This window comes from Myotis daubentonii, chromosome 17 (genome assembly GCF_963259705.1).
Source record: "Myotis daubentonii chromosome 17, mMyoDau2.1, whole genome shotgun sequence".
Taxonomy (NCBI): Eukaryota; Metazoa; Chordata; class Mammalia; order Chiroptera; family Vespertilionidae; genus Myotis; species Myotis daubentonii.
Window position 1 is genome coordinate 42,229,043 of NC_081856.1, and position 21,562 is coordinate 42,250,604.

The 21,562-nt window shown below is 40.4% G+C and overlaps 1 pseudogene; it reads right to left on the reverse strand.

The window, feature by feature from the left end:
• Window positions 1-16,890: 16,890 nt before the first annotated feature.
• On the reverse strand, window positions 16,891-17,747 carry LOC132219663 (malignant T-cell-amplified sequence 1-like; annotated as a pseudogene).
• Window positions 17,748-21,562: the final 3,815 nt, after the last annotated feature.

Consider the following 21,562-nt stretch of genomic DNA (forward strand, 5'->3'; position numbering starts at 1 on the left):
GGAGGACAAGTAAACAGTTACTCTGTATAGAGGAGTGTTTTGGGTATGGTTTTTATATTAAATGTCAACAAGGATTCATTTTTTAGCCTTATTTTTTAGTGGCCTCCTGCATATCCCCTACTGGGGATCGAACCCACAACCCGGGCACATGTCCTTGACCGGAATTGAACCATGACACCTGATTCATAGGTTAACGTTCAACCACTGAGCCACACCAGTCAGGCTAGAGAATGGGTTTTAGAAGATGTGGGCTAAGGCCCAAGACATCTGTGAAACAAATTCCCCTGGCAATTTAAATGTACTTTTGAGAATGGTTTTAATACCAGCTCTTTTGCCTTTGGGAGCAAATAAATAAATCCAAATAAAACCATTCCTATATCAGCCCTCTCTGCATGATGAAGCCTTACAATGCTCTGTGTCTGGAATGCTTTTCATTTGGCTTCCTGTTTTGAAACAATAAAAAAACCCCACCTCTATCCCATGGTTTAAATCTGTACCCCCTCCCCCCATAGACTTTCTAATGACTATTTTGTATTTTGTCTAACCATACACTTAACCCTCTAAGGCGCTTGACAGTTTAGGTAGAGAAACATATATCCTGTTTTTCAAAATTTGAGAAAATGGTTCAAGCTTTGAGGTTTTAAAGGAGCAGACTTTAGTTTGAGACACCTTAGAAGTCATATCTATAAACTTCCCACGGTTGAAGTTTAAAACTATTCTAAAATCTAGAGTTGTAGATACGAGTTTACAGACAGTAGCTTTATATGGTTTTATGTGCTGCAGATACACCATCTGTTCTGCAAATACCTTCATTTTCTAGTGAAGCAAACTTCTGCTTGGTTTGGAGCCAACAAAAGTTTGTGATCTGGCAGGAATTGATTTAGGAAAAAACTTGCACTCCATTACTCCATTCTCATTGTTTGATTCTGTGTTTGCAAATTCATCTCACAAAAATATGGCTGCTTCTATTGGAAGTTTTAAGACTAAATTGATAGGTGACATTTATTTGTGGGTACTAGATGTAGAGTGGTTAATTGAAATTGCTTTTTTAGCCTTGAAGTTTTTCTCCTTTTCTGCCATTTATACTGAGACGTGCTTGGGTAAGGTTGGCTAAAGGAATGTATCTTGTTTACAGTATTTTGTCAATAATTATACAAGTCATGTACTGCTTAACAATGGGGATACATTCTGAGAAAATACATCATCAGGCAGTGTCTTCCGTATGTGAACATCATAGATGTACTTAACACAAACCTGGATGGCACTTGTATAGGACTGGCATCCCAGTGGGTTTGTTTATACCAGCATCACAGAGACATGAGTAACTTGTGCTTGGATTAGGATGGCTATGACATCACTAGGCAGTAGGAAGTTTTCAGCTCCATTATAATCTTACCAGAGGCCCAGTGCACAGATTCATGCACCGGTGGGGTCCCTCAGCCTGGCCTACAGGGATTGGGCAGAAACTGGCTCTCTGACAATCCCCCACGGGGTCCCAAATTGCGAGAGGGTGGTTCTCTGGTGACGCAGCACCCTGGAATCGGCTCCCTCTTCGGCTCTGGGTTATGTCGCTCGAGAACCGCTACTGCAGCTCAGCAGCTCCTGCTTTAAGTGTCTGCCCCTTGGTGGTCAGTGCGTGTCATAGCTACTGGCCAGCTGGTTGCTTAGGCTTTTCCATATATAAATGGGACCACTATCGTATACATGGAATCTGTTAATGACTAAAATGTCATTCAGTATATGACTGTACTTTGCCTCCCACCAAACTATAGGCATGTGGCTGGCTTACCAATGGGAATACATGTTGGGGATGAGAAATGCATCAATAGCAATTTGTCTTTGTGTGAACATAGTGTGCACTATGCAAACCTAGATGGTATAGCCCACTACACACACGGCTATCTGGTATAACCTGGTGCTCCTAGGCTACAGCCCGCACAGGATTTTACTGCACTGAACACTGTAGGCTGTGGTAACAGTGGTATTTGTGTACCTAAACAGAAAAGGTCCAGTAAAATAGGGCATAAAAGATAAGATGGAATATCTGTACAGGGCACTTAATCATAAATGGAGCTTGCAGGGCTGGAAGTTGCTCTGGGTGAGTCAGTGAGTGCTTAGTGAATGGAAGGCCTAGGACAGCGGTTCTCAACCTGTGGGTCGCGACCCCTTGGTTGAACGACCCTTTCACAGGGGTCACCTAAGATAATCGGAAAACACATAATTACATATTGTTTTTGTGATTAATCACTATCTTTATGTTCAGTTTGTAACAATGAAAATACATCCATATCAGATATTTCCATTACAATTCATAACAGTAGCAAAATTACAGTTAAGAAGTAGCAACGAAAATAATTTTATGGTTGGGGGTCACCACAACATGAACTACTAAAGGGTCGCGGCACTAGGAAGATTGAGAACCACTGGCCTCGGACATGATAGCAGACTGACAACACTTGGACTACATGAAATTTATCAACTTTTTTCATAATTAAACTTAGGTTACTGTAACTTTTTACCTTTGTCTTAATTTTTTGAATCTTTTATAATAACACTAAGCTTAAAACACATTTTGTACATCTGTACAGAAATGTTTTCTTTATATTCTTATTCAGTACACGTTTTTTCTACTAAAATTAAAAAAAATTTTTTAGACTTTGTTAAAAATTAAGACATAAACACAATTAGGCCCATAGGGTCATCAGTATCACTGTCTTCTACCTCCATATCTTGTTCCACTGGAAGGTCTACAGGGGGGCAATAACATACATGGAGCTCTCATCTATGACGACAGTGCCTCCTGAAAACTTCCTGGAGGACCTGCCTTAAGGCTATTTCTGAAGCTGTTACTCTTCAAAAATTTGTCCATTGTGGTTTGCTGGGCTTGTTTTTCTATTGTAAGTATTCTTGTAAGCACGCTGTACATCATGAACATTCCTCTTTATTGATGAAAACCTATTAGGTGTTGGGGTCCATGTTTTCAAACTTTTTAAGGACCTTACTGAGATCTACAAAAGCTGCTATTCCCTTTACTGAGTTTTCTTGGGGGGTTCTTGTTCTGCAGTTTCCTTTTTCCTCTTCAGCTATTGCAGCCCTAACAACTCATTAGTCAATTCCTCAGGAACCACTAGCAGCAGTGTCCTCACCCACACCCAGTTAGAGTTGCTTGCCATTTCAACCACAGGCTTTTTTTTTTTTTTTAAGTGTTTTCTTTTTGTTGTTGTTGGTTTTTTGTTTTGTTTTTTTATTTTTACTGATTTCAGAGAGGGAGAAGGAGAGAAACATGAACAATCAGAATCATAGATCGGCTGCCTCCTGCATGCCCCATACTGGGAATCAAGCCCCCAACCCAGGCATGTGCCCTTGAACGGAATCAAACCCGGGACCCTTCAGCCCACAGGCCAACACTGTCCACTGAGCCAAACCGGCCAGAGCTCAACCACAGCCTTGTTGATTTTTGCAACCTCATCCTCAACTCCTTTGAAGTCATAGACTGACCTTTTAAGTGTCCCAGATGACAGTTAAACACTTGCTGGTGACATCACCCCAGCCTAAGCAAGGTTCTCAATGCAGTCAGATGTAATCCTTTTCAGAATTGCATCACCAATAAAAGATTTCCCAGGAGCTTTATCAACAATAAGCAAAACCTTGAAATATATGTTACTCTCCGAACAGTACTTGATTTTGCTTAGCAGAGCAATTCAGAAGGGCATCTTGGAAGAGGAGCTGGGTCATCCATTACTTTATTGCTTCTGTAATACACTGGCAATGTGTGTTTGTTGATATGCCTGAAGGCCCTGGAGTTGCCACTGTGCCAGATCACAAAGGGTTTACATTTGTAACCTGCAACACTGCCCCCAAGCAAGATTGTTATTCTGTCCTTTAAAAGCCTTGAAAACAAAAGTAAAATGACTCAGGGCTACGAAGGTAGAAGGTGGAAAATCAGTGGCAGTTATTCCTCCCCTCCTGGATGAAAGTCCTTTTAGGCATCCATTTCCAGAATCGAGAGTTTTCATCTATATTGAATATTTGCTCTGCCAAGTAATTTTCCACAGTCAGCGTCTCTAGAGTTTACAGGTTTTTTTCTGCTGCCTTCACATCGACACTGGCGGATTCACCACTTTTGCATTATGTAATGAATAACAATTCTCGAATTGTTTACCCAGAGATAGCAGTAAATTTAACATCATAGTCTGGTCTAACCTTTTCTTTCAACATTGCAAACAGGTTTTGTTTTTTGCCATGATCATCATGGCTGAGAAGGATATGCTTTTGTGTCTGGTCTTCTGTCAGGTCATTGCAAGTTTCTCCATGTCTCATGTAGGCCCTTCTTGAATTTTTGTTAGTCTCTATGCCTTCAAGAAGCAGGACCTTGCCCTAACCGGTTTGGCTCAGTGGATAGAGTGTCGGCCTGCGGACTGAAGGGTCCCAGGTTCAATTCCGGTCAAGGGCATGTACCTTGGTTGCAGGCAGATCCCCAGTAGGGGGTGTGTAGGAGGCAGCTGATTTATGTTTCTTACTCTCTATTCCTCTCTCTTCCTCTCTAAAAAATCAATAAAATATATTTAATAATAATTTTAAAAAAGCAGGTCCTTTAACAGTTTCCACCACTTCGTTCTTTTTCTTCAAGATTGTTACTAAGGTGGAATGGGACTTGCTTGGCAAGAGAGAGATAACCATGACTGATTTTCTCTACCTTCGTAGTCCTTAATCACTACTTTTGTTTTCAGGTCATTCACTAGACATGCCCTCTTACTGGCAACATTATTAGTAAATCTTGTACACTAAGGGGCCATGATGAAGAAAACATGAGACTGAATCATTTTGTGCTTGATTTCATCAAGAGACATGGTAAACAAGATGTATGAGGCTGCTGCTGACATAATAGCATATAGTTTCACAGCAAACTTTTTAATAGACTATACTCTAATTATATAGCATAGTAAATACTCGGACCAGTAATATTATCAAGTGTTAATGTACTGTTTAATTGTATGTGCTATACTTTTATGACTGGCATCATAAGTGTTTACACCAGCATTACCACAAACACATTAGTAATGCATTATGTTGTGATGTTGCAATGTCTAGGATGTCACTAGGTGGTAGGAATTTTTCAGCTTCATTATAATCTTACGGAGCCACTGTTGTATATGGGGTCTGTGTGCAGCCCATGACAGTAGTCGATTACAGGTGACATTTTAGACTGGTGGTCTGTGAGGTCCGAAAGGTTGGCGACCGCTATTTTAGAGAATACTTTGAAACTTTTTTGTTCTTTTGATGTAAAATCATGGCCCCAGATTATGCATTTGCAATGAGTAAATGACTTTGAAGAGGACCTGGATACTTGTGTTTAATGAGTACATTCTATTCATGAGTCCCCTCTTATCCACAGGGGGATATATTACAATACCATCAGTGGATTCCTGAAACCATGGATAACATCGAATTTTCATATTTTCACTTAAAGGAAGCACTTTACAGCTTCCTTTTGGCATATCCTAATTGCCAGCATTACTACTCTTGTGCTTTGGGACCATTATTAAGTAAAATAAGAGTTACTTGACACAAGCACAGTGATACTATGACAGTCAATTTGATAACAGATGGCTATTAACGAGAAAGCGGGAAGACACTAGATAAAGGGTTGGCTCCGCCTAAGCAGGACAGCATGAGATTTCATCACACTACTCAGAATGGCACACAATGTTAAAGATGAATTGCTTATTTCTCTTTGGAATTTTTCATTTAATATTTTCAGACTGGTTGACTGCAGGTAACTGAAACCATGGAAAGGGGCACTGCAGATAAGGGGGACTACAGTAAAACAGTTCTCATGGAAACAAAGTAAAATCAGAAGTTGGATTCAAGCTGGAAGCAAAATGGGTGGAACTGGTCAATCCAATAGCCAATACCACCAAGCACGATAGTCTGGCGCACTGCTGTGCTAGGAAACCACACCGTCATGAAGACATCCTGGAGTCTTCCAATGAGGACAGGTACACCTTTGGATAAGGCCAAAGCTACATTAATGAATTCCTATCTCAATCTAGACTTCATACTGACTCACTTTCTTCTATAAAGTTCGACAATCTCATTGGTTAGATTTAACGGTTCTTAGTTACCACTTTGATACATCTCAGATCTTCTCAATCACCTTGTTTCAAGTGTACATACATACATGGCAAGAATTTAAAGGGTAAGCCAATTTCAAATTTTAGGTGGTGTCTTATTCAGCTTTTTATCTGTCCATCATAATCATGGCAAATTGGGGGCTGGGGGGGGGGGGAGGCAGGAAAGATGGTCTTATCTACAAAGGTAGAAACACATGTAATTTACTTTTTGATTTTGTTATAATAATATTCTCAGAAAATTTGAAACATGGGATATTCATTGGCCTAAACATTTTTTTTTCTGTAAAGGAAAGGCTCTTCACATTAGAAGTAAAAATATTTGTATTTTTAAAAGATCCCATTAAGTTATATACTAACCATTGATAAGGTATATATGAGCAGAGGGATTTATGGTTGGTGATGGAGTTTTGTTTTTACTTATCACCCCCACCCCCAAGTGAAAAAGTATGGTACTTGAAATATTTTATGATTATTTTCAAATTGCCAAGTGCATGTGCCAGTCTGACATACAAAAGTACTTTATCAGTTCCTAAGTAGTTTTTTCCCCCTTTTGATTGAATGCATTGGGGTGATACTGGTTAACAAAATTATACATGTTTCAAGTGCACAATTCCACAACCCATCATCTGTCTCTATGTTGTGTGTTCACCACCCCAAGCCAAATCTCCTTCCGTCACCATTTATCTCCCTATGCCTTTCACCTCTCCCTCCAGCTCAGTCCCCAAATGTTAATATTTTGCAAACATTAAAATTAATGTAAGACATTTTGACTAATTTCTAAAGTAACAGCATAAAAAGTTATAATGTAAAATGAGTCAGATGCTAAACTGTATGGTAGACCTATCTTTTCTACCTTTAAACTTATTTGTTGAATAGATCTAAAGTTTAATCACAAGTGTTGGTGACTATTATTTACAATACCAATTATGATGCACTGATAATTTGGTGGCACCTTAACAATGGTCAACAATGGAAACTGTGAAGTAAGCATCTGAGGAACAAAGCTTATGTTTACTAGAAAGAGACACAGTACTGATGCACCTGTACAGAGCAGTGATTCTTAAGGTGGGGGCATGTGTTGTTTTAAAAATCACAGAATCTTCTCCCCCCCCCCCCCCACAATGACAGAAAGCCTGTATTTGAATCAATAGTTGTAAATGCTAATATTGACCATGTACTACATGTTTACTTTCCATGCACTATATAATCACCCTATGAGATTGGTTCAATGATCTAGTCAACAAGTGTAGTGACTTGCCCCAAATCACATAGTAAGTGGTGGTGAAGATGGTATTTGAATCCAGACCTACAAGCGCTACATTTCAGGCTCTTAGGTTCTATGTAGCATACTCTGCCTATATACTACAAGAAGAAAAAAGTGAAGTCCCATGAAATCGCAGGTACATGGGCTACCTTCAGTCTGGGGGGTGGGGGGTGGAATGACACAGGTATTTAAAAGCATACAATAGTTAAGTCAAAACATAAAAATGCCTTTCTGTTGTAACATTTTATGGCAGTCAAAATCTAAGAGAAAGTCATTCTTTAGAAGAAAAAGGAGGTCTTTAACCAGGCTAAGCTTAAAATTCTAAATCGGAATATTTTCTGAGTGACTCCAATCCTATCCTGAGACACCTTTGTTGCAGGGGCAGTGCACCAACAAGGAACGACATTTCACGGACAAGCTATATTGACATTCAAGAGCAAGGCTCCTGGCTCTGAGTTCAAGATGGCAGAGTAGGAAGATCCTCTCATTGACACCAAAACTACAACCATATATAGAACAGCTCTCTGAGAATGACCTGAAGACTGGCAGAGCAGATTTCTCCAGCTATGGATATAAAGGAAAAGCCACATTGAAACAGGTAGGAGGGGTGGAGACTAAGTCTAGTCAGGACCTACCCTACCCCCACGCCCCATGCGGTGACTCACAAGTGGGAGGGATATCACAAATGTGGAGGTTGTCTCCAAAGAGAGAGGGGTCTGAGCCCTAGCCTGGGGGACCTAAACCAGGAAGGGGGGCCCCCATAACATCTGGCTTTCAAAACCAGCAGGGCTTACATCTGGGAGAGCCAAAAGGCTGTAGGTTATGCTCTTTGAGTCCCAGCACAGAGCAGTTTGAAAAGTACCTAGGTCATATGTGACATTGACTAATTTTAAAATGTGTACTGAAAGGACAGGGCTCTGTTGGAACTTTCTCCTAAGGCAGAGATGCTGGCAAGCACCCTTTCTCTAACCTAGCAGGTGCCATTTCTAACTCTCCATTAACCTTGCTAGCACTGTTCACCCCACCCTGGCATTTCCCTGAGGACCCACCAAGCTAGCATCCCTCCAAAGCAGCTCCTGCGCTGCCACACTAGTGGGCGGCAGCCTCTGTCAGCACCAGCACACAGCACACAGCAGTGTATCTGCAACAGCATGGTCAGGCCTCTCAGCCAGCCACACTGAAGGCCTGTCCTGCACACCAGTGAGGGGCCAGGCCTTACAGCCAGTGGGCCAGGGATCAGCCTCACCTGTCAGTGTGCGTCCATAGAAGTTGTGGCCCAGCCACAACAGGAGGCCACACTAGTTCACCTGGGAACACCTCTGGAGCACTTGGCTCTGGTGACAAGGGTTATTCCACCACTGGGCCCCACAGGACACCTTCTAAATAAGGCCACTTTTTCAAGACCAGAAGATTTAGCTGACCTACCTAATACATAGAAAACAAAGAGGCAAAATGAGGAGAGAAAACAATATGTTTCAAACAAATCAGCAAACAAACAGGATAAAACCCCAGAAAAAGAACTAAATGAAACTGAGGTAAGCTGTCTACTAGATGAAGAGTTCAAAGTAATAGTCATCAAGATGCTCATCAAATTCTGCAGACATGTGGACAAACTCAGTGTTAACGTCAACAGAGATAAAAATGTTTTGTGTGTGTGTGTTTTTTAAAGGACCTATCAGAACTTAAGAATAAGAATATAACAACTGAAATGAAAAATACACCAGAGGGAATCAATAGCAGATGAGTGATTTCTACTATTCTGTCTTCCTGATGAACAGCAATCAGGAAGACAGGATAGTGGATATCACCCAATTGGAAGATCAAAAAGAAAAAGAATGAGGATAGCATAAGGGACCTTTGGGACAACATTAAGTGCATTAATATTTGATTCATGGGGGTCCCAGAAGAAGAGAGAAAGGGACAGAAAATCAATATGAGAAAATAATGGCTGAAAACTTCCCTATCTGGGGAAGGAACTAGACATCCATGTCCAGGAAGCGGAGAGAGTCCCAAACAAGATGAATCCAAAGAAACATACCAAGGAAGATTATAATTAAATTGTTAAAAGTTAAAGAGAGAATCTAACAGTAGCAAGAGAAAAACAACTAGTTACATAAAAGGGAATGCCCATAAGACTATCAGCTGACTTTTCAACAGAAACTTTTCAGTCCAGAGGGGAGTGGCATGATATAGTCAACATGATCAAAGGGATAAAACCTACAACCAAGAATATCCAACAAGGTTATCAGAATTAAAGGAGAGATCAAGATTTTCTCAGACAAGCAAAAGGTAAAGGAGTTCATTATCACTAAACTGGCATTACAAGAAATGTTAAAAGGAATTCTTTAAGTGGGAAAAAAAAGGCAAAAACTAGAAATAAATATATGGGGAGCTGTAGCTGATTTGGCTCAGTGTATAGAGCGTCGGCCTGCGGACTGAAGGGTCCCAGGTTTGATTCCAGTCAAGGACACATGCCAGGGTTGCAGACTCCACCCCCAGTAGGGGGCGTGCAGGAGGCAGCCAATCAATGATTCTCATCATTGATGTTTCTAACTCTCCCTCTCCCTTCCGCTCTGAAAATCAATAAAGATATATTAAAAAAAATATATGGTGGAAAAATGTCACTAGTAAAGGCAAACATATTTAGAATATCCCCCCCAAAATGTATACATACACTTTGAATAATTATAAAGGCAACATTTATTAAAATACAGTTCATTTTCAAAATTGAGATACCAGCTGTTAAAGTGTGTATACTTTTTTGGGGACACCCTATATTAAAGAAAGTAGACCAACCACTTATAAATCTAGTATGAAAACAATTAAAATTGTGAGTGTGGAAGGATGGAAGGAGGGGAGAGAGAAACATCAGTGTGAGACACACCGATTGGTTGCCTCTCACATGCGCCCTGACAGGCCCAGGATTGAGCCTGCAACTGAGGTATGTGCCCTTGGCTGGGAATCAAACCCAAAACCTTTCGGTTCATGGGTCGATGCTCTAACCACTGAACCAAATCGGCCAGGGCTCACTAATTACATTAAATGTTAATTGACTAAGTGCTCCCTTAGAAAACAGGGTAACTGAATGGATAAAAAAACAAGACCCATACATATGCTGCCTACATGAGACTCCAAATTGAAATATACACACAGACTGAAAATAAAGGGATGGAAAAGATATTTCATGAAAATAAAAATAAGCTGGAATAGCAATACTTATATCAGACAACATAGACTTTAAAACAAAGGCTATAACAAGAGACAAAGAAGGACCCAGTAATTCCACTTTGGGCACTTACCTAAAGAAAATGAAACAATAATTTTATTTTTATTTTTATTTTTTTTTTTAAATATATTTTATTGATTTTTTACAGAGAGGAAGGGAGAGAGATAGAGAGTCAGAAACATCGATGAGAGAGAAACATCGATCAGCTGCCTCCTGCACATCTCCTACTGGGGATATGCCCGCAACCCAGGTACATGCCCTTGACCGGAATCGAACCTGGGACCCTTCAGTCCGCAGGCCGACGCTCTATCCACTGAGCCAAACCGGTTTCGGCTGAAACAATAATTTTAAAAGATATACCCACCCTTGTGTTCACTGCAGTATTATTTACAATATCCAAGATATGGAAGCAACCTAGGTGTTCACCAATAAATGAATGGATAAAGAAGGACACACACACATGAGTATTACTCAGCCAGGAAAAAGAATGAAATTTTGCCATTTATGACAACATGGATAGACCTGGAGGGTATTATGCTAAGTAATATAAATCAGAGAAAGATAAATACTGTATTTCACTTTTTTATGAATGGGATTTTAAAAAACTAAACAAGTGACAAATAAAACAAATAGACTCAGAGATACAGAAAAACCAATAGTTGCCAGAGGGTTGGGTGGTGGGGTTGTGGATGACATCCCTTTATGATAAAAATCCTCAGATTGAGTATTGAAGGAACATACCTCAACATAAAGGCCATATATGACAAGATCACAGCTAACTTCATACTCAATAGTGGGAAATGGAAAACTTTTTCTCTAAGATCAAAAACATTCAAGTTGCAGATACAAAATTAACCAACAGAAATCAGTTGTATTTCTGTATTAATGCAACATCTGAAAAAATAAAACTGTACCATTCATAATGAAAATAAAAACCTAGGACTAAGACTATATAACAAAAACTATGACTTTAAAAAAAAAAGAAATTGAAGAAGACACAAAAAGACATTCTGTGTTTATGGATCAGAAGAATTAATATTATTAAAATGTTTTTATTACCCAAAGCTATCTAAAGATTCAATCCCTATCAAAATTCCAATGGCATTCTTCACAGAAATAGGAAAAAAAATCCGAAAATGTCTATGGAACTACAAAAGACAATAGCCAAAGCAAACCTGAGGAAGAACAAATTGGAGGCATCACACTTGCTGATTTCAAACTGTAGTTGACCCTTAAACACCCGCAGGGGTTGGGGGCGCAGACTAAAAACTTCACATAGCGGCCCTCTGCACTCACTGATTCCCAACTGTGGATTCAAATACAGCCGATGCTCGCCTGGTGTGGGTCAGTTGGTTGAGTGCCATCCAGTGCACCAGGAGGTTGTCCGTTTGATTCCTGGTCAGGGCACATGCCTGGGTTGGGAGCTTGATCCCCTGTAAGGGTGGGCAGGGGGTGGCTGATGGATGTTTCTCTCTCATCATTTTTTCTATCTCTCTCTCTCTCCCTGTCTCTGAAATCAATAAAAACATATAACACACAGTTGATTTTTAAAGTCTGTGTATAAGAGGACCCTTGTAGTTCAAGACCACTTTGTTCAAGGGTTAACTGTGTACTACAAAGCTACAGTAATTAAAACAATGTGGTCTTGCATAAAAATGGACACATAGACCAACAGAATGGAATAGAGAGCCTGCATATACAGTCAACGAATATTTAAAACCAGGGAGCCAAGAACACCTCTTCAACAAGTGGTGCTGGGAAAACTGGATAACAATGCTAAGAAAACAAAATTGGACCCCTATCTTACACCACAAAAATCAACTCCACATAGATCAGGGACCTAAGATCTGATGCCAGAAAACTCCTAGAAGAAAACATAGAAAAGAGATCCTTGGCATTGGTCTGGACAATGCTTTTTATAATAGGACACCAAACGCACAAACAAAAACGTAAAACAATAAATAAAACTACACCAAACTTAAAAGCTTTGGTACAGCAAGAGAAACAACCAACAAATGAAAAGGTAACCTATAGCTTGGCCAGTGTGGCTCAACGGTTGAACATTGGCCTATGAACCAAGCGGTCACGGTTCAATTCCTGGTCAGGGTACATGCCTAGGTTGCAGGTTCGATCCCAGTTGGGGGGGGGGCCTGCAGGAGGCAGCTGATCAATGATTATCATCATGGATGTTTCTATTTCTCTCTCGCTTTCCTTTCCTCTCTGAAGTCAATAAAAAATACTTGTAATAAAGAAAAGGTAAGTTATAGAATGGGAGAAAAAATTTTCAGATCATAAATTGAATAAGGGTTAATATTCAAAATATATAAGGTACTCAGATAACTCAATAACAACAACAAAAAACCCGATCCAATTTAAAAGTGGGCAGAGAAACAAATATAGGAAATTTTCCAAAGAAGACATTTATATGGCCAACAGTTATATGAACAGATGCTCAACATCAGTAATCATCAGGAAATACAAATCAAAACCACAATGAGATATCACCTCATTCTGGTTAGAATGGCTATTATAAAATAGAGACGAGATAAGTGTTGGTGAGGATGTGGAGAAATGGGAACCCTGTACACTGTTGATGGGAATAAAATTGTTTTTAGCCACTGTGGAAAATAATATGGAGGTTTGTAAAAAAAATTAAAAATAGATTTACCATATGATCCAGCAATTTTATGACTGGGCATATACCCAACAGAAATGAAAACAGGATATCTAAAAGATATATGCATTCGCATGTTAACAGCCATCATATGAAAACAACCTGAATAGCAAAAGAAACAATCAACAAATGACCTCTTTTCTATGTCTTCTTCTAGGAGTGCCTACCAACAGATGAATGAATAAAGAAAATGTGATTATATACACACACAATGAAATATTATTTATCTAATATATAGACACAAACATAGTCAAAGAAAATAAAGAAACAAAGGAATATGTTCCAAAAGAAAGAACAAAATAAAACTTAAGAGAACGTCCTTAATGAAATGAGAATACGTGATTTATCTGATAAAGTGTTCAAGATAATGGTCATAAAGATGCTCACTGAATTCAGAAGAATGGATAAACACAGAACATCAACAAAGAGATATAAAATATAAAAAAGTACAAAATAGAAGTCACAGGGCTAAAGAATACAGTAATTAAACGGGAAAGCACACTAAAGGGGTTCAACAATAGACTAGATGAAGCAGAAGAAAGGACCAGTGAGATCAAAGATAAGGCAGTGGAGCTTATACAATCAGAGAAGGGGGAAAAAAGCAATAAAAAAGTTAAGATAGCTTAAGGGACTTATGGGATAACATCAAGCCAATAAACATTCCCATTCTAGGGGTATCAAAAGAAGACAAAGAGAAAGGGGCAGAAAAGTTATTCAATTTCTGGTCAGGGCACATACCTAGGTTGTGGGTTTTATCCCCAGTCGAGGTGCATATAGGAGGCAACTGATCGATGTTTCTCTCTCACATCAATGTTTCTCTTTCTTCCTCTCTCTAAAATCAATAAAAACATATCCTTGAATAAGGGTTTAAAAAAATACTCATACAACCCAGAGCAATCTATAGATTCAGTGCAATCCCTACTAAAATTCCAATGACATTTTTTTATAGCAATAGAAAAATATTGGTCCCAATATCATTGGACCAGGGCCAGGGATTGAGCCTGCAACTGAGGTATGTGCCCTTGACCGGAATCAAACCCAGGACCCTTCAGTCCATGGGCTGACGCTCTGTCCACTGAACCAAACTGGTGCCATGGTCTGCAAACTGCGGCTCGCGAGCCACATGCGGCCTTTTGGCTCCTTGAGTGTGGCTCTTCCACAAAATACCACGTGCAGGCGCACGTACAGTGCGATTGAAACTTCGTGGCCCATGCACAGACGTCGGTTTTCGGCCTGGGCGAGTCTATTTTGAAGAAGTACTGTTGATATTTGGCTCTGTTGACCAATGAGTTTGCCAACCACTGGGCTAGGGCAATCCTATTTAATTTTAAAATTGAGGTATTTACATACAGTTGGGTACAAAAATCTAGAGTACAGCTTTGTGATTTTTAGCCAGTGTTTATAATCACCATGTAATCACTACCAGATCAAGATACAGAATATCTTCAGCACCCCCGGAGGCTCCCTTGTGCCTGCACTCGGTTAATATTCACCCCTCTCCAAGGGTGAGCACTTTCCCTGCGTCTACCAGCATACATTGTGTTAGCTGGTTCTGAGCTTCATAGAAATGAATTCACTCAACGTGGACTCTTGTGCTTGGTGTCTATCCAACATTAGTCTGTGAGATCTATCCTTGCCATGTGTAGCAGTAGTTTGCCTTTTTTTTGTTGCAGTATACTATTCCATTGTACGAATATACCACGATTTATCCATTCTGTTGTTGATGGAAACTTGGGTTTTCAGTTTGACTGTTATGAAAAACATAACAGTGTTTTTGTGCCTAGGCCCTGCATCGCAGAAAAGGTGGCAAGTGGGGTATCACATGCCTCGGTGACAATTGCTCTGCTAAGGCCATGAGCAATCTACAACTTGATTTAGTGCTTTGGAACAAGCCAAACCTCAGATGCAATTTAACATTGATAACTGCAGCACAATAGATGTTTTCATATTGATTCCCAAACCAAGGGAAATGTCTTCAAAAGCTCTGCAAAAGTCGGGAGTCTTACAATGTGGACTATTCGTGTATTAATACAATGAAATGTCTTGAAGTATATGCTATTACTATTACTTACGGCTTTCCACAAACCTACATGTAACCTTTTTCTCTTTACTTACTTTTTCTCCAGTGTGAGGAAGGATTTTTGCTATTTGAAGGAGTGGATTATGAGGGCAGTGACAGCAACAAAGACAGTGATAACAGCTCGGGGGGTTTGCATTGAAATCTACCTCAGGATCCTAGAGAGGAGCTGACTCAGCAGAGTGGAAAAAGCAGGTACTAGACTCAGACCTATCTCTCTGCACGGGCATTAAGGGTAGGGTCCCAACTGAGTAGTCTCTCTAGCTTTAATGCTTGGCACATGGTGGGCGTTCAATAAATGCTTGTTGAATGAGTGGTTCAAACATCAAATACTATTTTTTCTCAGGTTATGAATTTCTAAAATTAGAAACTAATTACTTGAAAGATGGCATACTTTTGTTTTTTTTACTTTTCATTGAAATAATTCTCAACATACAGAAAAGTTGCAAATATTGAGAATTTTGACATATTTATATTCACCAGGATTTTACATTTTGCTACATTTTCTCTTTTGCAAAAAGACTATTTTAGAGCAGTTTTAGATTTATAACAAAACTAGAGGCCCGGTGCACAACATTCGTGCACTGGGGGAGTGGGGGGCGGTGGTAGCCCTCATCCTGGCCTTCAATATTGGGTTGGCCATTTTGGGTCTTTTGCCTCTCCATATAAACTTTACAATTAGTTTATTGACATCCACAAAATTACTTGCTGGGATTTTAATTGAATTGCATTGAATCTATAGATCAAGTTGAGAAGACAGACATCTTGACAATATTGACCATACCTGCTTGTTAATGAACATGGAATTTACATTTGTTTAGTTCTTCTTTGATTTTATTCATTGAAATTTTGTAGTTTTCCTAAAAAAAATCTTGTACATATTTTGTTAGATTTATATCTAAATGTTTCATTTTTTTGGAAGCCAATGTAAATGGATTGTATTTTAAATTTCAAATATCACTTGTTCATTATTGGTATATAGGAAAGCAATTGACTTTTGTATATTAACCTTGTATTCTGCAACCTTGCTATAATTGCTTATTAGTACCAGGAGTTTTGGGTTGATTTTTTTTCTCCATAGACAATCACATCATTTGTAACTAAGGATAGTTTTACGTCTTCCTTCTTAACCTATACACCTTTCATTTCCTTTTCTTGACTTATTGCATTAGCAAGGCCTTCCAGTATGGTGCTGAAAAGTAGTGGTGAAAGGGACATTCTTGCCTTGTACCTGTTCCTAGTGAGAAAGCTTTGAGGTTCTTGCCATTAAATATGATGTTAGCTATAGGTTTGTTGTAAATAATTAAAAAAAAAATATTTTATTGATTTTTTACAGAGAGGGATAGAGAGTTAGAAACATCGATGAGAGAGAAACATTGATCAGCTGCCTCCTGCACACTCCCTACTGGGAATGTGCCTGCAACCAAGGTACATGCCCTTGACCGGAATCGAACTGGGGACCCTTCAGTCCGCAGGCGGACGCTCTATCCACTGAGCCAAACTGGTTAGGGCTGTTGTAAATAATTTTTATCAAGTTGAGGAAGTTCCCCTTTATTCCTAGTCTGCTAAGTTTTTGTCATGAATGGGTGTTGGTTTTTGTCAAAAGTTTTTTCTACATCTAGTCATATGACTTTTCTTCTCTGGCCTTTATTTAAAAAAATTTGATTTTAGAGAGAGGAAGGTTGCCTCCCACATGCACCCCAACCTGGGGCCGGGGATCAAGCCTGAAACCAAGGTACATGTCCTTGACTGGAATTAAACCTGGGATCCTTCAGTCCATGGGCTGATGCTCTAGCCACTGAGCCAAACCAGCTTGGGCCTGAGGCTCATTTATATGTCTTCATATGCCAATGCCCATCATTTAATTAATGGACATCTCTGATGCCAATTCCTTTGTTTACTTTCTCAGTATCTTCTGCAGACATCTCATGGCTCCGACACACAGAGTGTGCTGTCTTCCTCCTGCTGGGATAGCAACAATCGTATCTGCAGCAGCAGCGGGGCCAAGTTTAGCTCTAGGTGAAGTTAAGCTTCGACACATGATATTTGCTCCACCGAGTACAAATTTGATGGCTCCTTTTCAACATGCTAGTGTGGCACCATAAAGGGATATTTGTAAGCCATCTTAGGGTTGGATAAAAAGGCCCTTCTCTTTGTCTAAAAAATAGTAGCTCTCTATTTACTATAAGGATTTCTATATGTTTATGGCATCACACTATTTTGACAGGATCTTTCTTAGGCATGATTTGATTAAGCTATGGTTCAATAACTGGAAATTGCTCTATTAGTTGGTTCTTAACACCCTTTAAAACTGATGTTTTCAACTGGATGCAATTGGACACATTGGCTTTTTCTTCACATTTCTTGAACATGATCCAAGGTGAAGGGGGCAGTGATAGGGAAGGACCGGAATGGGGAAAAATTGAATTAGCAAGGGTCCAGGAGATCCCCTGACACGAGGAAAGCTGGCACTGACAGTCGGCGCTGTTGTTCTTCTCAAACGGCTTTTAAAAGCCAAGATTTAGGTGTCAGGTGTACTCATATATATTAGGAGGGTTACTGCACCTAAGTTCTCTCAGTGAAAAGTACTAGGGAATATACCTAAGAACTACTGAATAAGAGTTTGCATTTTTTAAAAAATATATTTTTATTGATTTCAAAGAGGAAGGGAAAGGGGGAGAGAGATAGAAACATCAATGATGAGAGGGAATCACCGACGGGCTGCTTCCTGCATGGGGGGATCAAGCTCACAACCCCAGCATGTGCCTGTGACTGGAATCGAACCCAGGACCCTTCAGTCCGAAGGCCGATGCTCTATCCACTGAGCCAAACCGAATAGGGCCAGAGTTTTCATTTTTAACAAAATTCCCAGGTGATTCATATGCACATTACAGTTGGAGAAGCATTCCCACCTAAAGTAAATGACTTCAGTGTCCAAGCCAGCTGTTGGAGCACCAGCCATTGCATCTGCATCTCAGGCATTAGGAAGGAGGAAGGAGACAAAAGGACTCACCTCCCTGTTGAGTCAGCTTCCATTAATCCCAAAAGACTCTAGCAACAATTCTGCAAAATCTTATTGCTTACAATTTAGTCACATGGCTGACGAAGGCCAGGGAAGCAGGAAAATGTAGCCTTTCGGTTGGGCCCATCGCCAGCTGGAATACAATTTGCATTCTGTTTCTAAGCACAGAGGGAACGATGGCTATTGGGTAAGTTACATGAGTCTCTGCTCCTCTGGTTTCCTTGGTCATTCCGTGTCCACTCTGCATGCCGGGAAGTTGTTGGCAACAGAGCCAGCACTGGGCACAGCTGCCAATCACCCACATGTGGCCAGCAGGAGTGTCACCGTGGTCAACCGAGAACTGAAGCACAAAGGTAAAATCTGCCTCTTATGTAGCCTCTGTTACCATCATGCCCACCCACCCCACCTTCTGCCTGGACCCAGACTGGAGCGAGAGGGCCAGAATTCATGGAGCAACAAGATAGAAGAGAAAGTGTGGAAGGCACAGTTAAAAACAACCGCTCAGCCGGCAGAGACTAGACACAGACTTCCCAGGTTTTCAACCCTAGTGCCATCACTTACTGGCTTTGGATTTTCAGTTAATGACGGCCACTTGAACTTTCAGTAAGTTAACCTACTGATGAAAGACCTCGCGAGACCTTAATGTCTTCATGTTAAAGTACAGGGCTACCTCCCAGGCTGCTGTGAAGATGTAATGGAAATAACAGGAGAAGCTCTTGGCGCACTGGCCCATCCAGAGCTCTCCATACACCGTGGTTCTTACCACTGAGCAGAGCTGCCAAGAGCAAAGGTACAACCTCCCTGGAGATGGCTGCAACCCTGACCGTGGACTCGGGCCCAGAGAAGCACAAGAAGAACAGAAACTACCAACTTGGAAGCATCATTGATTTACTTAATACTTTCAGCCCAATATTCCCACCAGTTTAGAGAAGATTGCAACTAGCTTTGTTTACTGTTCAACACCCTTGTGACAAATACCCAGGATTTGTCTCCTGTTGCTTTGTGGGACAGTGCCTTCTCTTTCCCCGAGTTTGGTTTCCCTTCTTGACTACTTGAAATACTTCCAACACATTTTTAAAAACAATACTTAAAAAAAGAAAAGCAAACCCAAAAAGCCAACGTGCTAGTGACAGCATTTGCCCCTTCCTCTCTACAATAAAGCCGGCAGCCACCACTGTCCCTGTACAAGGACTGAGCAAACCTTGGCAAGTCCACATCCGTCACTGGATACACTAAAGGCCACACTATCATTTTCTTAGACAAACATCCTGGGCAATTTGGCTTCTTTTACTTTGCCATGAATACAACCGGTTTGCTGAGTACCTTAGGGGACCTTGAAAGACTCGTTCTTGTTATTTTAACCTCCTCACTGGCTTATCATCCTGGTTTATAATTCTAACATATTTGCCAAAGGCTTCCAGGTACCACTGAAAGAAACACCTAGGATAAACAAAGAGCATTTTTTTCTTCCTGAGATCCACATCTCCTTGACACGATGGGAAAGGTTTAAGGAATGCCAAGGAGCACGTGAGCGTGTGTCTTTGTGCCTGTTTATGCGAAACTAGGACTAAATGTTCCGTGCAGCAACACTACCTTAGCTCCTTCTGCCACTTCCCAGTTTGGCTGAGGCTGTTGGAACTAATCCTTCTGCCCTTTAAACCTCTGATTTAAGGTAAAATGACACCTGGTTGGCTACTTCAGGGACCAGGGAAGTGAGTGAGAAGAGTAACAGTGCCCCCTGCAGGTGTGTGCCGATGGCAGTGAATTTGACCATCTCAAGGACCTTCTGAGCAGCAGGATGGTGTCCCCTGGTGTCTGCCCTGATGGTATAGGCAAACTGGTGATTAATGGTGAATATAAGCCTGATGCTTATTGCCAGTATCTCACGAAGGTCAGAGACCAGACCCTCCGTGTTATCTCTGCAGTGGCCTGTGGGAGCTACAGCTGGGTCTGTTCAGCTGGTTTTCCCATTTCTCTTTTCCTGCTACTGGGACCCCTTTTCCTTCAGGAAATTTCTCCTCCACTCCAGGTGAATCTAGTGGGTTTGACAAGCCACAGTATGTGATCCTGTCTGTAGAGGCGAGATTATGGTCCAACCAGGTCAATCTTAGTGCTGGATCCTTGTTGAGTAAGCTAGAACGCCGGAGGTCATCCTGGATACCAACCTCTCCCTTACCTACCATATCCAGGCTGTCAGGGGCTCCCAGTGAACTCCTAGATTTCCTTCCTGTCCGTCTCTCTTATCACCCTCATCCCTGCTGCTATCATCTGTCCCCTGAACCACTGTATACTAGGTGTACCGGTTAATAACGCGGATTTGTTTCAGTAGATGGAGTTACACATATGTTGATATATATGCGATTTGATGTGTATGCTATTTTGTTGTATTGACAGCAAGCTTCAAAACTTCATATGTCAAATTTTCTGAAGGTGTTAACATCATAGATATTTTTACGCTTAAAAATGTCGAATTTTGTGCTAAAAAAGAGCATTTGTGGGAAGTTTTAATTCATTACTTTATTTGGAAGAAAAGTGCTGCTGAAAGTTATCGTATAGTTCAGGAAGCTTATGGTGAACATGCTCCATCTCAAGATACTTGTGAATGCTGGTTTCAACGCTTTAAAAGTAATGAGTTCTATGTGAGAGACAGAACGTCCAGGTCAACCAAAAAAGTTTGAAGACCAACAATTACAAGCATTATTGGATGAAGATGCGTGTCAAACTCAAAAACAACTTGCAGAAAGATTAAATGTTGCTCAGCAAATGATTCTGATCATTTACAAGCAATGGGAAATATTTGAAAGGAAAATGGGTGCCACATCAACTGAATGAAAGACAAATGGAAAACCGAAGTCATCAGTAAAATGTTGCTTCAACGGCACGAAAGAAAGTCTTGTTTGCATCGAATTGTGACACAATGAAAAGTGAATTTATTTTGAGAATCCCAAATGCACAAAATCATGGGTTGATCCAGGTCAACCATCAACATCGACTGCAAGGCCAAATCACTTCGGAAAGAAGACAACGCTCTGCGTTTGGTGGGATCAGGAAGGTGTAGTGTATTCTGCGCTTCTAAAACCAGGTGAAAACGTTAATACTGATCGTTACCAAAAACAAATAATCAATTTGAACCACGCTTTAATTGTAAAACCACTAGAATGGGCC